Raw genomic sequence first — 12285 nt, 5'->3', positions numbered from 1 at the left:
TGCACTGTGTCTAATAGAGATAGAGCGATATGGGTTTTTCAGGACCGATACCGATTATTAGTAGTTAGAGGAGGCCGATAACCGATATTTGGAGCCGATATTCATTTGCAGTAAAAGCGTAAAAATTGGCGTAAAAAAATTGAATGCAAACACTGAACTTCATTGAAATGTCTAAAGCATGTTTATTGAATCACACAAATAGAAAATAATAACTCCAGAAGCGCCTGAATTTCCTAGACTCAGAAACATCTCTTATAAAGTTGAATAAAAGGTTAAATAAATAGCTCTCTGAAATTTTTCCACAGAAAATACAGTAAAATTTAAATATAACTACAATGACTTGTCTTTGTTTTAAGTTCAAACACAACAAAAATACAGAGAGTTCTCAGGCTCAGCAGCACCTCTTGTAAAGTTAAATAAAAACTTAAATAGCTCCCTGAATTATTTTCACAGTAAATAAAGTAAAATTTCAATACAACTGAAATGACTTATCTTTTTTTAAAAAAAAAAAAAAACTTCAAACAAAAACAAAAAGTGCAGGAGTTCTCAGGCTCAGCATTATCTCCAGTAAATGCAAATAAAAACTTAAATAATGGCTCCCTGAATTTTTTCACAATAAGTAAAATAAAATTTCAATATAACTGAAATAATTTAACTTTGTTTTAACTTCAAACAAAAACAAAAAGTGCAGGAGTTCTCAGGCTCAGCATTATCTCTACTAAATGCAAATAAAAACTTAAATAATAGCTCCCTGAATTTTTTCACAATAAAGTAAAAGTTCAATATAACTGAAATAATTTAACTTTGTTTTAACTTCAAACAAAAAGTGCAGGAGTTCTCAGACTCAGCGGTATCTCTGGAAAATGTAAATAAAAACTTGCTTCCTGAGATTTTATAATGTAATAGTATATAAAACAAAGTTAAATAAAATTTGCACAGAAATGTGTCAAATCAATCAGTAGTCCCAATTGAGCAGCACAAGATTGTGGTGCAAAAAACAAAGTTGTTCAGCGTGCTCTCCAGTGAGACGGCTTCTCTTGCGTTCATAAATTGTAGAAACTTCACTGAAGATTCGCTCACTTGGGACTGATGAGGGTGGTGCATAAAGAAATTTTCTTGCTTGTTTGGCAAGTTGCTTCAAGCGCCCTTCATTCTGTTTCCACCACTGAAGTGGATCCCCTTGCTGCCTGTCGATCACTGGCTCCTTCAGGTACAGGTAGAGCTCATCCTCAATGCAGCCGCTGGCCAGTTGGTCATCAGTGTGGGGTGCCAGCAGAGAAGTGAACATCTCATCAACACGGCTACAAATGGATGTCTGTTCCCTCCGTTGCCTTTTGTGGGTGTTTCCATCATCCTCGTGGGTCCCACATGCAGCAGCCTGCTCCTCCACACGAGCCTCCTCAGTAGTTGCCTGTTCCTCCATACTGGCTCTATCTGTTACAGCATGCTCCTCTCGAGAGGTCTGTTGTGTGGAAGCGTCCACTTCCTCTTTCAACCACTCTTTGGCCTTGTTCATTGTTGTGGCAACGGAGAATGCGTGGCTCTTATATCGAGGATCTAAGAGACAGGCCAGCACCACAGGCTTTGTGTCCTCTAATTTTGAGAAATGTTTCTCCAGGCTCTCCCTCATGACTTGCCTGAGGGTTCCAATGCCTTTTGCGGAGAGCCCCTCATCTTGAAGAAGCATCTTCAGCACAGTCAGGCATGGAATAATGCAGGATGCTGATGAGTTACTGTGGCTCACCTGTAGTGTCACTTCCTCTATTGGTAGAAGAGTCTTAATTAAATTGGACACAAGGTCCCACTGTTGAGCAGTGGGACTTGAGAATCCTCCATGTTCACCACAGTAGAGGTGAAGCGCACGTTTCTGCTCCAGCATTCTTTGCAGCATGTGGAGCGTTGAGTTCCACCCCGTTGGAACAGCCTGGATTATGCTATGTTCTGGTAGGCCAAGTTCCCTCTGAATCTTCAGCAAACGCTGTTTGGCCAAAATGGAGTGGTGGAAATGTGTAGCACAGTTCTTAAGCATTGCGATAACATCTTTGATGGCTCTTTGACTTAGTAGACCATCATGCACAACAAGTTGCAATGCGTGAGCTGTGCAGCTGAGGTCTGGGAGTTCAGCAAGCCTCATCCCCTTCACAATGTTTGCGCCGCTATCTCGAAGCACTAGTGCCACACGATCTTTCCTTATTTTCTATTCCTCAAGCATACTGAGGAATGTGTCTTTGAGGTATTCCCCAGTGTGTGACCCTTGCATAACTCTTGTATTTAAAACAACCTGCTTTCTTGTCCATTCATTGTCAATAAAATGGCATATCAGGCTCATGAGCGACTCTGTCGCACCAGACCAGCAGTCCGTGGTGAAGGAGAGGGAGTAGCCAGCATTTTCTGGTTGGATCATGGCTTTGATCTTGTCCACAACCTTGTGGTGAACTTCTTGAAGCTTTTCAGTTCAATAATATTTCTCACTTTTCAGTGAATATCGTGGCTCTGCTGCAGCCATAAGGCGCTTAAAGCCAACATCAGACACCATCGAGAACGGTTGGTTATCAGTAACTATCATTTCTATGATCAGTTTGTCCATTAGTCTAGACCTGTTTTCTGAATTTGTCCACTTCCTTTGTTTATCAAACATGCTCAGTATTGTTGGCTGCGATGAAGTTGCCACATCTGTATGAGTTGCTGATTCAACTTCACATTTCTTCTGAGCAGTTTTCTATAAGTCAGGGTGATGAATCCTGAGATGGGACCACAGGTTGGAGGTGTTTTTATTTTTTGCTACTGTTGCTCCCATGCTGATTTCACCATTGCATGTTTTGCACACAGCCTTCCCTGGTGTTGTTGACCAAATGAAATACTGCCAGACTGCACTTTTAGACTTAGGTGCATCCATCTGTAACAAGGGTTTGAAAAACATAAGAGAGAAGTGTTAAAGGTGGGGCCACATGCTGACATATGCTCAACCCAGCATGCTTAATTTATTGCAGCATTTAGGATGCCTTAAGTTGATTTCATTATTAAATGTTATATTTTACCATGCGATAGCAAGGACCCTGTCATTCAAAACTGTGTTGCTACATTATTAAAGTCACGTGAAAAACTCTACAACTCACGACTACTAATGTTGCTATGAGCTTTCTGGTCCTATGATCTGAAAATGAACGGGAAGATGAGAGAGTAAAATTCAGAAATGATTTATCTGAACAAAGTGGTGGAACATTTTAAATAATGTGTGAGCTCATTAAAGCCCGAAAGGCTGTTTGTGTCCTGTCAGGAGTTTAATTGCACTCATAGCAACTATTATAGTTTTTTATGTAGCCTTTGTCATATTAATCATTAACCCATTGCGCTTCAGTTGCGCTTCAGTGTCCCGCCCGCGATACACTTTGAGATCTGCATAAGCAATTTGCTAAATGTCTGAAACTGCAAATGCAATTATACAAACACTATACGCAGAAGGAAAGCTTAGATTCTCATGAATCCGCCGGTATAAACCACTTTCAGATGTGATTACCACAGCGGGTAATATAAACACATTTGTCCGACAAACAACGAATATCCATCCATCCGTTCTCTGTACACGGCTTCAACGTACACAGCGCGACTCACATTTCCGGGTTCATTATTACACACAGATGAAAATATTCCACAAAAAACGGCCATAATCCAACCTTGGACATCCAGATGACACAAGCCAGTAAAATATTTTGTCCAAAACATGTCTTGAAGTCGGTATATACTCCACGAATAGGTCGTTTTCAAGGAAATGCACCTCGCGATGCGCGTCCAATATGCCCTGTATTTCTCGTCATATTTTTATTTACAAATAGAATATTAGCGATTTTTTTTGTACTGAAAATGGCTGGAATTGACTGCAGCTGAAGACTGCTGATAATATCGAGATGGAAACAGTCCATGATAGAAAAGCATGTGTGTGTGATTAAGAGAGAGTGCATAAAAAAACTCAGTTCACTTGTTTTAGGGAGCGCTAAGGTGGAGGCTGCTTAGCCTTTACCATAAAATTAGTTCGTCGAGCTGGCTCTAAATGCTCTGCAGACTATGTATTAGCAATGGGGAAAATACACCGTACTTTCCGGACAGTAAGCCGTTACTTTTTCTCATGCTTCGAACCCTACAGCTTATACAAAGATGTGGCTAATGTATAGATTTCTACGGGCCAGCTTCATGCCGTCAATACGTTTATCCTCGTCAGAATTAAATTACCGAACCGGTCACGGTGGACCAATGAAACTGTTCGAATTAAATCAAACGCACTCACGCTAAATTCTTCAGATCAGTCATTTTGCGCTTCATGCACACACCCTCATCGTGGAAAACACACGAAGGAATGCATATGATTTATGTTGGAGCCAAAATTTATGCAGTTTGTGCAGTCGGTAATTTGTGTATAATTTGATTTAGTAGTAAGTTAAGTAGACAACTTTTATTCTGAGTTAATATTAATTGTATAGAATGCTTTCTTTTGTGTTGTTATTTTTGTTGTTGGTGTGGCTATGTGCCCGCCCACTCATTATGTCCAGGTGACTGCAGCACCTGGATATAGGTGGGTGATCGCACGGGGCCGGGAGGTTTTTTTGTTCTTGGCAGCCACACAGTTTAAGCGTTGTTCTTTTTACTATTTGGCCGGTTTTGGATTGCCGATGCTGGTAAGAAGATCTATGTTTTTTTTTGTCGTTTTGATTATGCAATAAATGGATTTATGGAAATGCAAATTCTGGACTGAAGCGTTTGGATTTGAGTGTATCATGGACAGCGCTGGGCGCGTCTGACTGAACGTTCACGAACAAAAGCATGTGCATCTTTTTACTGGAAAAAGATTGCGCTAATAATTTAGCTTTTAAATAATTCACAGACATGTTGGGACGTAATACGAGTTAGCAGAGCTGCCATTAAGGTTTACTCTGGTCTTACGTTATTCTGCTGCTCACTGTAACGTTAGTAGTAGTTGTGAGATGCAGAGTACTGGGATGTTCATTACAATTTTGGAAGAGCTTTCTGCATTTACCTTTGACACGTGTTTTCTGTCCGGAGCTTCTCACACAAGAAAACTTTTCCTCTCACTCTCCAGTGTGTGTGAGGACAGCTTCTTCTTCGGAGGCTCTGCCTCTGCCGTTTAACCAATCAGAGGACGGGGTGAATAGTGCAGGAGACAGCAGGCACGAAAGAGAGAGGCGCGGCTGCATCTGAGCCGAAATAACCCAGACCGATATACGTCAAATTTCCAAAAATCGGCGCCGATAATCGGCCCGACCGATAATTGGTCGATATCTAGTGTCTAATCGAGTTTTCAACGTTCAATCGTTTGTCAACACATTAACCATATATAAAGGGATACTTTTGTGCATGTATCTGGTGCTTACAGCTTGTGGACAGAAATCAGTTAACACAGTATTACTTCAAACATGCCAAGATCCCGCTTAAACAATCAATGTAGCTTTGTAAAATCTGAAATACTGTCTAATTCATTTTAGAAAGACTTGCTCCTAGTTGGTGTCAGATGTAATAACCTCAAAACAGGTTCAAACCACAAAAGGAAAACCAAACAGAATTGTTAATGAGAGAACATAGTCATTTATAAAATAAACTGTCATGACTAATTTACTGTTAAACTGGCCCTGGTTTTATGATTCTCTGCAATGTCTGAATGTACAGTCAGAACCATCTTGAAGACAGACTGAGCTCATCATGTTACTGTTCTGATACACAGACTCAAGCGTAGGACAACAGAGACATGGCAGATAGGCATTTAAAGTAAAACACTCACACATGAAAACTACAACAAAGCGAGTACCAAATAGCCGTGGAACTGAGAAGCCATTACCACATGTGAAACTAACAGATTTCTATGGGAGTAGTGGGTAAGAACTGATATGTCAGACTCTAGTCTTAGATTAAACTAAAGAGAAGAGCTAATCAGAACTAAGTTTGATAAGAAAATTAACAAAGAAAATACTGTCTGGAAAAATCCCTCGATGCCAAAAACGACGGAACAGGAATCTAAAATTAACACTCACAAGGAAATGCTATTAAGCAACCGGAATGACTATGGCTGGACTCAGAGAGTGAGCGGAGAACTTAGCTCACTTCAGCTGTGAGGGTAAGTGGAGAAGGACGAGGCAGGCAGAGGTGTGGTGAATGATGGAGACAAGACAGGTGCTGAAGCCAGAGGTGTTTGTCAGATGGTGATCCAGGAGGGTCCAGAATGATGGCGGAGAGCAGACAGAGAATCCAGGTGTAAGATTTGCGAACAGATGGAAGATCTGGAACTAAAGCATAAGAAAACAGTAGTTAGTACGAGAAAACCCAAAGAAGCTAGATGGAACATCCGTACATCCATTATCTATACACTGCTTGATCCTTATTAGGGTTGCAGGAGGCTGGAGTCTATCCCAGCTGACTTAGGGTGAAAGCAGGGGACACCTGGACAGGTTATCAGTCTGTCACAGGGCTACGTATAGAAACAAAGAATCACACTCACATTCTCACCTATGGACAATTTAGAGTGACCAATTAACCTCAGCATGTTTTTGGACTGTGGGAGGAAGCCGGAGTACCCGGAGAAAACCCACGCATGCACAGGGAGAACATGCAAACTCCATGTAGAAAGATCCCAGGAAGGTGGGGACGCAAACCAGGGATCTTCTAGCAGCAAGGAAAAAGTGCTAACCACCGGGCCACTGTGCCCTCTGGATGGAACAAGGACCAGAAAACTGAATGAGGTTGTTCAACAGTTTGGTGCTGAGTATTAGTAAATGGTTGTATTTATATAGCGCTTTTATCCAAAGAAGAAATTTCACTCTCGGTCCTTCAAAGTTTGCTGTAATGGTGTGATTTTATTAGTATTTCCGGTAATACGGTGGATTTACCGACACAGAGTATGGGTCTGTAAGAGTAAGCCGACCCAGAGCATTTTCAGGGCACACATTTTATAGGAATGTCAGAAGATGGATCAAAGGGTAGGGAGGGGCTGCATGCAAATACAGAGGATAAGACAAAAGGGACATCTCAGAGGATGGATAAAAGGGTTGGGAGGGGGATGTAAATAAATGTAAAACAACAGAACAAAAGGGCAATTGGGTAACAGGAGGTAAGACGGGGGGTATGGCAGAAAGGTGTGATAACAGGAGGTAGGATGGGGTATGGCAGACAGTATCAAAGAATGAGTCTGGTGACATGTAACAGTAGTGACAATATGTGGGCTATTTTTTTTTCTCCATCACGCTTTACATGATACATCACATTCACACACTGATGGTGGAAGCTGCCATGCAAGGCGCTAACCACAACCCACTAGGAGCAATTAGGGGTTCGATGTCTGGCTCAGGGACACCTCGACATGAGCTTGACGGGCCGAGGATCGAACCGGCAACCTTCCAGTTACAAGACGGCCACTCTACCCACTGATCCATGCCGCCCCATGGATGGAGTATTGATCTCCATCTGACTTTTATGGAGGAGGAAAGTAGCTGCAGTTGATCACTCCCACCTGCTCGTGCTTACTGATTGGTAGCTTCATACCACACACCACACTCACACCCACCTGGGCACAGAGATCAAGGAGGGGGAAGGGAGAAAACCTGCCACTTCCTGGTGTCAGAGATTCACGACCGGTATTAAATCCACAATAATGCCATTTAGGGGGGGAAAGCAGAAAAAAATATTATGAAGTGCTTTAGTAACCTGATGTACTAGCAAAATGGAATCTTTCAAAGTGCGTACACATTTCATTAGCTTTCATGTCTGTTAATTAATTCAGACTAAATTAGTCTGCACAGAATTATGAAAATGAGGGCATAGATTAACCAAAGCAAGGGCACCAGCTCTGTCTTATGTGCTCAGAATATGATCTTGTGCAGCTCTGATATAAAAACGTAAGGCCTTGAAATATATATTTAATTTACCTTATCCCCTACTGATTTTCCCTTCGGGGATGAATAAAGTGATTCTCTTCTATTCATAGACTCTATAAAAAGTCGAGTTTTATTTATTACAGTGTGAGATTTTTTTTTTATTTTTAACTCTTAGTTATAAGTGGTCAACATTAAAAGCATGTGTAAAACCTCTAAAATCTAAATTTCATGAAGAATAACTTCCTTTGAGTGTGCAAATTGAGAGCTGTAAAGCCTCAGGATGAGATTCACCACTCAAACTTGAAATCTCAGTGAAAATAAAAGGACTACATTCTTATGCAGAAGCAGCTCATGCTTAAAAACAAATGTTTTCATACAAGATGTCAAAAGAAATCACATCTGAAGGGGGCTAGGTAATGAAGTTGAGGTGAGTTGATATTAAGATAAACTGCAATATCTTAAAACCTATAGCAAAGGCTGTGAATAATACATCTCAATTCCATTTCTGAAAGTATCTATTGGCTCAGTGCTCCTCCCTCTTCTGGGCCAGCATATATCGCCAAATGTTATTAAAGCTGTGTGAGACAGAGACAGATATTGGAAAAGGGAATTGTGAAGAATGCTGGTTTGACTTTATAAGGAGAGTCCGTTGTCGGAATGAGATGAGCGCGAATGTGGCACTTGCCTGTGTCAGAGAGATACAGTTTAGACCTACTGTGAAGATTTTTTAAGTAGCAATGGCATCTAAAAACATCATTTATTTACTCATTTAGTCCAGCCAGAATAGTTATATAAATGGACAAATGATAGTAGCAAAGGGTGTGATATCCTTGCTGTTAGTCATCAACTCTCTCCCAGTCACTGATGACACCAAATACCAAATTAGAAAAGCACTCAGAGAGCGCAGTACTCACCAAGGCTGTTCATTCCCCCATATGATATTGTTGTTTGTTAGTGATTGACAGAGGTGGGTAGTAATGAGTTATATTTACTCCATTACATTTACTTAAGTAACTTAAAAAATGTAATTCTGAGAGCAGTTCTTCTCTGCCATACTTTTTACTTGAGTAGATTTATGATGAAGAAATGCTACTCTTACTCCGTTACACTGGACTACACTCCACTCGTTACTTTATGTACCTCATTAGATCTGCTTTATTTTGCCAGAGAGATGCCCCCAGTAGATCTACCACATGACTGTGTTTAACCAATCAGACGAAGCAACAATAATCACGTGACTCTGTTTCACCAGACGTCGCCCTGCAGTCACATTAGCGGCACAAACTCTTCACACGCTGCAGACAGGGAATGAAAAAATGGAGGCATTTTCGAGAAATTTGATCTTGCTTCAGAGTCCAACAACATTAGCATAGCATTAGCATGGATATCTCTGTCTTTTGTCTTCCGTTTACTAACATGGGCCAAGTGAAGCGTGACATCAGGCTTGATGGGTCCGCGTGATAATGGGGGAGGGGGGGTACAGCATGCTCAGAGAGTTGATGTCATAGACTCTATGAGCATGCAGTTACGGTTTTCGTAGGAGTTCAGGTGCAGGAAACGAGCAGACACGCAAGGCAGTTTATGAGAATTTATCCACAAGGCAGTAATTAGACTACAAAACAAGACAACACTACAACTCAAGATGTGCTCGCTAACACAACTAGTGGTAAGGGGGACAAACTACAACTATGGCGCTAACTCAAGGTGGGTAATACCCATGCAAGAAAGGATAAAGCAAAGTTTTGCAAAAACTATGAAACTCTCGACTCAAGAACAAACAACAGGCTCGAATGCATGCTTCTAAGAACTTGTATGGGACTGGGCTCAGGCTGGGCAATTTCCATGGAGAGCTTGAGGCAGCAAGCAAGTATGGGGAGGACGCCAAGGAACTGCACTGGTGGGTGAGCTTCGAGTGCAGGAGACAGTGAAGAATCCAGGTGAGACCAGGTAGGTCCGAAACTACGACGGAGGAAGACAAACAACGTTACAACAGATACGCATAATAAAAAACCTCAAACTGTACTGTCTGTGAAAACCTGTAAAGGCTGTATCACGATCTGGAATTGAGAGGTCAGTGGCATCTGGCTTTCTGCTGAGAGAGTGAGGTCTGATTGGTAACGTTTCACCTGCTCCTGAACCGGCTGATGAGGGTGATGCAAAACACCTGCTGCCCATTACGCCAAGGAGCACCTAAAAAGGAAAAAGAGGAGAGAGAGGGAGAGAGAGCAGCTAGATCTAGCAGCTGCCAGTTACTGGAAGTAGTTTGCACTGTTCAAACATACAAACATTAACGTACTACAGGTATTTGTTTCAAAAGCTTTAAGTTGTGAAAAACTGAGATTTGGAAATTTGTGTTTTTTGTGCCTTAACTTGTCATTTTGTTTCATTATTTTTGCTATTTTTTTATTTTATTGTTTGGAAATACCAGAATTTGTACATTATTTTACATTTTTGTCTATCTGATCACATCATTTCTCAAAAAAATAAATAAATCGGACATTAAAATCAAACAGTTACTCAGTACTTGAGTAGTCTTTTCACCAAATACTTTTTTACTCTTACTTGAGTAACTTTTTGGATGACTACTTTTTACTTCTACTTGAGTGATATTATTTTGAAGTAACGTTACTCTTACTTAAGTACAATTTTTGGCCACTCTACCCACCTCTGATGATTGATGATCAAAAATAACAGCACTATAGAATGTGTCCATGTAATATTGATGTACCCACAAACAAAAAGAGCCTGTGCTGAGCACGTGTTATGCATGTGTATGTTATGTATGGATACCGAATAGCATGTAGCGGCAGCAGGAATTGATGGGACTCGGAAACACCCCCAGAATTTAATCAATTGTTGCTTGTATAATGTCGGACCGATAAGTCCTGATAAGTCCGCAGTGGTCGATTTATAGCAGGATCACAATCATGTGATTATCAGCGGGCAGCTGAAGTAGCATTCACTTGTCATAGTGACAGTAACGCTATCTCACAATGACACAGAAATCTTTAACAAATCTGTGGATTCAGACTACACACCACATCACTGCCAACATCTACTGAGATGGTCCCTGTGTCATGTCTGACCTTCCCTGAAGATTTCATTTCAATCTATTCATCTGTTTTTGTGTAATTATGCACACAGACAAACAGATTAGCAGAAGGACAAAATGTGCCGCATTCCTTGACGGAGCAATAATGCCCTCCTGCAAAAATCGGCTTAGATGTAGCACTGATTCCTCAAGAATGTGCAATCTTGGAAGTCCCTGCCTCTCCGTCTACCCACCCATAAGTTTCATATGAGTTACAAAATGACAAGTTTTCATATTAAGGTAAATTAGCTATACATAGCCGAAAACCAGTTCTGAAGAAAGATAATGCTACAGAAAGCCCCACCCTGTAAGTCAACAGAATGGGCTCCGTAGGCTGGTGACACATGAAGTTGACTAGCAGTATTTTTGAGATACTCTGGTAAACTGCAGTTTTCAAGGGAAAATACTTTGCCATGTTGTTATCCCAGCATCCAGTATATAAGCAGCACTCATACATGTACATTTACAAAACCTGATTTTCACCAGAGGGAACCCTAATGGCGTCAACCTTTTCTGAATTAAATTTGATACACTACACATCATTTGAAAACACAAAACCTCAAACTGTGCAGTGATAGCACATCAGCAGTAGTTACTTTGTGGCACGGATGCGTATTTGTTCTGTTGCTGATGGGATCACATGCTTCAGTGGTCCACACTGTTTTCACCACAAGAGTCCAAGTAACAAAATATATCTAAGCTTTTGTAGTAAAGAAAGAAAATAATATTTAGGGATTAGTTAAAGTCCGTCTTCCAAAAATACTATATTTTTCATTTCTCTTGATGTGAACTGTGAACTCCACAATGCAACAATGTTAATGTTTCTGCCAGATTTTGATTTAGTGTTAGTCTTTTGGTGAAAATGTGAATTACTTCACATCAAATTTAAGTCATTTTAAGTTGTGTTAGTTAAGGAATGAAAGATATGAGCAGCTTTTTTAATGACTGAGATGACTGAATCAAAATCTTAGTGTTTGTTACTCATGCTAGTGGTAGATTGGTAGGAACAGTGGTTCTGAGTGTACAGTAATTACAGGAAATTTGTTATCTTTTTATCTTTCTTCAAAACAGAGTTCCCTAATCCATGTGCTTAAAAAAGGATTTCATTAACCCTGCTGGAAATAACTACACAACAGTAACTATGGCAAGATGCGTAGAAGATTCAACAATTTGAAATAAAAATGACAAAGATTATGTTAAAACACATTCAAATGTAACATGTCAAGTGCCCTGAGAGGACTTACGATTTGTTGCTATGTAAAAAAAAACTAACAGACCCTCCTCCTCCTTATCATCAGCTCTTCCACTGACCATCAGTGC

At 40.6% G+C, this 12285-nt stretch overlaps 1 pseudogene; it reads right to left on the bottom strand.

Moving 5' to 3' along the window:
• Positions 1–955: 955 nt before the first annotated feature.
• On the bottom strand, positions 956–10049 carry LOC110965749 (zinc finger BED domain-containing protein 4-like; annotated as a pseudogene).
• Between the last annotated feature and the right edge of the window lie 2236 nt (positions 10050–12285).

Source organism: Acanthochromis polyacanthus, chromosome 10 (genome assembly GCF_021347895.1).
Source record: "Acanthochromis polyacanthus isolate Apoly-LR-REF ecotype Palm Island chromosome 10, KAUST_Apoly_ChrSc, whole genome shotgun sequence".
In the NCBI taxonomy this organism is placed as follows: Eukaryota; Metazoa; Chordata; class Actinopteri; family Pomacentridae; genus Acanthochromis; species Acanthochromis polyacanthus.
This window is presented reverse-complemented; position numbering and strand designations above follow the sequence as displayed.